The following is a 5,383-nucleotide window of genomic DNA, read 5'->3' on the forward strand; positions in this document are numbered from 1 at the left end:
GGGCAAGTCTTGCTCAGGGACAAGTTTCTCACACAGGCTGCACAGGACATTTGCAAGAAACTCCAAAAACGAGTGCAGAAGCCTGAAGGAGCTACCCTCAAGGAGCTGGTTGCTTGTGCTAATACGGCCTTTTACAACAGGGAGCAGGAAGGGAAGACTCAAGCCTGGGAGAAGGAGAGAAGGAAGGACATTAGGCATGCCCAGGTATTGGCTGCACTTGATAACCAACGCCCGTCAATGCCTCCCAGGTTTCTCAGACCTTTGAACCAGGTACCAAGTGCTGCATTTGCCGGTGACTGGGTCACTGGGCTAGGAGCTGCCCTAACCGGAAAAAGCCTCCTGGGAAACCATGTGTCCATTGCAAGCAGACTGGCCACTGGGCTAGCCTCTGTCCTAGGGCCCAAAACCTGCAGGGGAGGCACCCACAGGCCAACGTGCAGCTGATAACGGAGGAGGAGGATTGAAGGCGCCGGTTCAGACGGCCCAGCAGCAAGAGGTAACTGTTACTGGTCTTGAACCTAGGCTTTCCAATTGTTCTTCACAGTGGAGGAGCCTCAGATTCCCCCACAGGAACCATGAGAACAAGCGAAGATGGAGGAATTCTGCCTTTGACCTGATGGATGGTGGGAGAAAGACAACAAGCTCCTATTGCCACAAAGGTTGCAGTGGAAAGTCGTGAAAGGCTTTCACAATACCACTCATCTTAACCATAAACCCGCCTTGACCCTGCTCACTCAGCAGCTCTGTGGAGCCAACTTAACTTCAACTATCAGGTCAGTAACTTTCCACTGTTTCACCGGTCAGACCAGCAGTCCCAAAGGAGCGCTCAGAAGTCACCTTGCTCAACCTGTCCAGCGCAAGGGATCCTACCCTGGGGAAGACTTACAGATGGATTTTACCCAGGTTCCTGCTGTCCATGGATTTAAGTATCTTCTGGTGTTATAGACACCTTTACTGGGTGGATTGAAGCATATCCCACCCGTACTGGGAAAGCTCATGAAGTGGCTACAAAACTACTTCAGGAAATAATTTCTCGATTTGGGCTTCCCAAATCACTGCAGAGTGATAATGGGCCTGCTTTCATCTCCCAAATCACTCAAGCAGTCTCCCAACACTTGGGAATAACCTATCGTCTCCACTGTGCCAGGAGACCTCGGTCTTCAGGGCAGGTAGACTATGAAGTTTTATACGGGTGGCCTTTTCTTATAACAGAGCCAGCTGTAGATCCTGAGGTAGCCTTAATACAGCAATATGCAACCCAAGTAGCCCAATGTCAGGAGGCATTCCATCAGTTTGGGCTCACTCAGACCCAAGGGGAAGAAAAGTTATCACCCTTGTGCCAGCCAGGAGACCTAGTTCTTATAAAAACTTGGAAGGATGGGTCCCCTAATTCCCGGCTCCAGCCAGTTTGGAAGGGACTTTTGCTAGTAATTCTCTCTACGCCCACTGCTGTCAAAGTTCCAGGGCAGAGTGCTTGGATCCACCATACACAAGTAAAACCCTGGAAACCATCACCATCTTACCCCTCCAAGGCAGAGGCTGCAGACAAATACTCCTGTGAGCCACTGGATGGGCTTAGGATGGCATTTTATCATCACCCCAGGACAGATGAGGGCCACGTTGATAATTCTACCTCAGACCCCTCACAGCCTTTAGGCCGGTGAATACCTTTATCCCACTCCTGTGTTTACAGTAACCAAACACTCATGCCTGTTATTCCTAAGATTTCTATTAATTTCCTGTGACACTAACCTAACTTTGAGGGCACTGCCACCTTACAATTCTACCCCTGTCTCACTTAAACTTTTCACCTGTGTGTTTTTCCAGAAGTTCTCAGGTCACCAAGGCCTCTGAACCAAGTGTGCTAGCTCCAGGACCACCATCTCCTGAACCCACCTCGACCTTATCCACCCTGGACCCTGAATGGACAACCCCTTCTAACAGAGTAGGAAGGGTATGGACCCAAAGCCCCACTTCGCCTCTTTTGCCAGCAGGAAGTAGCTAGAGATGTCGTCACCAAGTACCCCACAGGTTTGGGTCCATATCTTTTCAGGGGGGAATGTTAGGTAGGCTAGCATAGGGCTGGGGGACATCCGTTAACACATGCCCAGAGGTCCAAGCTATGGAAACAAAGGAGTGGCGCACTGCACATGTTCAGAGGTTCAGGTTTCCCGCCAGGTAGGCATGGGTGGGCGCTGAACCTGGATTGGCCCACCTAGGCCAGGTGAATTCAATTCAGCCAATGGGGTCGATCAGGGGTCGTCCACTACGCCTCCCTGTGGAATCCTTGAAAAGGCAGGAGCCCAGAGTTGAGGGGGAGATTTTGTGTGACATCGAGCAGCTTCCAGGCAGGCTGCATGTTGGGGAGGAGTCCTATGGGTGCCTGTGTAACCCTGAAACTTCTTCTAACTCTCATAAAACTCACTTGAATCACAAACCAGGCTTCGCCATGAATTCTTTCTCACACAGAGCCAAGGACCGAGGTATACCTAGTTCCAGAGAGATCTAACAGTTTCATTAAAGGAATGGAGCTCAGGCTCATTTCTGTACATGGGGGAAGAGTTAGCTGAGCAAAAAAGAAAAGCTTTGCCAAACACAAATGTGTGTTCTGCTACTAGAGAATCAGAAACACAGGCAGGAAAGTAGATGCGCCTGCAGGAACATTTCATGTGTTGAAAACTGGACACATCAGACCTCCTCGCGCAACAACAGCAGATTTATCCTTTCTTTGGATGTTCTTATTCTGGTCATAGTACATACCACCAAACCTCACAATAGTTTATACACCTTCTCCATTGGCTCAATCATTAACTTCTGTTGATTCATCTTTCATAATTACTTTTGCATCTGTATTTTTCTTTCCATGTACACTGTTGGCATTCGTATTTGGGCTATTATTCGTTCTAGCCTAGATAGTCTTCTCATTGATCTGCCAGGCTTCTTTTCAATCTCCCTATTTGACATTAATATTCACCACATTTCAGTTCATTTACCTTTTTTTCAACTAGTTAACATTTTTATTTGCTTCTATTAATGCCACAATATAAATACTCTTCACACTGTTTATATCTAGAATGCAAGAATTTTATAAAAAATTTTATGGCCACGATGGCAAAAACTGTACAAATGTTCTTGACACAATGTATATATGTATGTATTGTGATAAGAACTGTATGAGTCTCCAATAAAATTATTTTTAAAAATCTCAAAAAAAATGTATAGTCATTAAATGAGCTAAAATAATCAATACTAAGAGAAATGGAAACAAACGTTAGTTTAAGCAGTTATTCTATACGTATAGGAGACCATCCTGATTAAAACAAGAATGAGAAAAATAATGGCTCAGCTCTCTGCTTCTCCTCGTGCGACCAGCAGCTGCCTCTCCCGTTGCTGTGCAGTGCCAGCCGCGTCCTGGAGACACCATGGTGAGGGTCGGAGTGAACGGATTCGGCTGAATTGAGCTCCTGGTCACCAGGGCTGCTTTCTACTCTGTTAAAGTGGACATCATTGCCATCAGTGACCCCTTCATTGACCTGAACTCCATGGTCTACATATTCCAGTGTGAGTCCACCCATGGCAAGTGCAATGGCACCGTCAAGGCTGAGAACGGGAAGCTTATGGAAGCCATCTCCATCTTCCAGGAGCGAGATCCCGCCAACATGAAGTGGAGTGAAGCTGGTGCCGAGTATGTCATGGAGTCCACTGGTGTCTTCACCATCCTAGATAAGGCTGGGCCTCGCTTGAAAGACGGTGCCAAAGGGGTGATCATCTCTGCCCCTTCTGCCGGTGCCCCCATGTGTGATGGGTGTGAACCAAGAGAAGTGTGACAACTCCCTCAAGATTGTCAGCAATGCCTCCTGCACCACCAACTGCTTAGCTCCCCTGGCCAAGGTCATCCATGACAATTTTGGCATCGTGGAAGGACTCATGACCACAGTCCATACCTTCACTGCCACCCAGAAGACTGTGGATGGTCCCTATGGGAAACTGGTGTGATGGTTGTGGGGCTGCCCAGGCTGTGGGCAAGTTTATCCCAGAGCTGAATGGGAAACTAACTGGCATGACCTTCCGTGTCCCCACCCCCAAAGTGTCCATTGTGGATCTCACCTGCTGTCTGGAGAAAGCTGCCAAGTACGATGACATCAAGAATGTGGTGAAATAGGCATCCGATGGTCCCTAAAGGGCATCCCGGGCTACACTGAGAACCAGGTTGTCTCCTATGACTTCAACAACACCCACTCTTGCACCTTGGATGCTGGGGCTGGTATTGACCTCAATGACCACTGTCAAGCTCGTTTCCTGGGATGACAATGAATTTGGCAACAGCAACAAAGTGGTGGACCTCATGGTCCACATGGCCTCCAAGAAGTAGGAGCCTCCCTGCACCACCAGCACTGGAGGAAGAGAGCCCCTCAGCTGCTGGGGTCTCTCAACTCGATCCCCCAACTCACTGATAATATTCCATCCAGATCCCCTGAAGGAAGGGGAGGGCCTTAGAGAGCCCAACCTTGTCATGTACCATCAATAAAGTACACTGTAGCAAGCAAAAAAGAAAAAGAATGGCTCAACAAAGGGTAGGTAAAATGATGCTTATAATGAAAATAGGAGGGAGACTAGATCAACCATTGGCAAATCTTTATATATGAGTAATTGATTGAGTCCTCCCCCCCCCCCTTTACTGAAACCAAGTGATATTAGATTACTACATGGTTTCTTATCTGGCAGTTTGAAAATACTCTACTCTTCACCCTTTTGCAATCATTTTGAAATTAACATTAAGAACATCAGGAGGATTTTCATTATATTACCAGATACGGTGTGCCGGACCCAACCCAGCATGTATTCACTTGCTTCATATACTTGTGAAAGGGGGATAATGAATAAGGAAAACTAGAAACATTTATCCATTTGAGTTATGATATTGGTAAGGAATATTGACTAAGCCAAGGACTGCCACCACTAAAAACAAAACCATGTAGTAAACAGTACAACTAGGATGCTCCTAGAAGCTACCACGGTGAGACATCATCTCCAATTCCTTGGACATGTTATCATGAATGTCCCTGTAGAAGGGCAGCATACATGGGAAACAGAGGATCCATGAGAATGAAGTCCCTCTCAATGGGTGGATTGATACAGGGTGCAAATGTAGCAAAGATTGTGAAGATGGACCCTGCTTCATCCTGTTGTACGTACATATACTGTAAGTCAGAACTGATTTAGCAACAATCTTTCAGGAAGCAAAGAAGATCAAATTGAGTTATTTGCCTCATGTTGTGAGGAGCCGTCAAGTTGGTTGCAACTCATAGCAACCCTACGCACAACAAAACTTAACCGTACCAGTCCTGTGCCAACCGCTCAATTGTTCTTCTGTTTGAGCCCC

At 47.1% G+C, this 5,383-nt stretch overlaps 1 pseudogene; it reads left to right on the forward strand.

Annotated features, from left to right (window-relative positions):
• The first annotated feature begins 3,422 nt into the window (after positions 1 to 3,422).
• On the forward strand, positions 3,423 to 4,372 carry LOC101642006 (annotated as a pseudogene).
• The last annotated feature ends 1,011 nt before the right edge of the window (positions 4,373 to 5,383 follow it).

This window comes from Echinops telfairi, unplaced genomic scaffold, assembly GCF_000313985.2.
Source record: "Echinops telfairi isolate 266 unplaced genomic scaffold, ASM31398v2 ScPeMD7_443;HRSCAF=831, whole genome shotgun sequence".
NCBI lineage: Eukaryota > Metazoa > Chordata > Mammalia > Afrosoricida > Tenrecidae > Echinops > Echinops telfairi.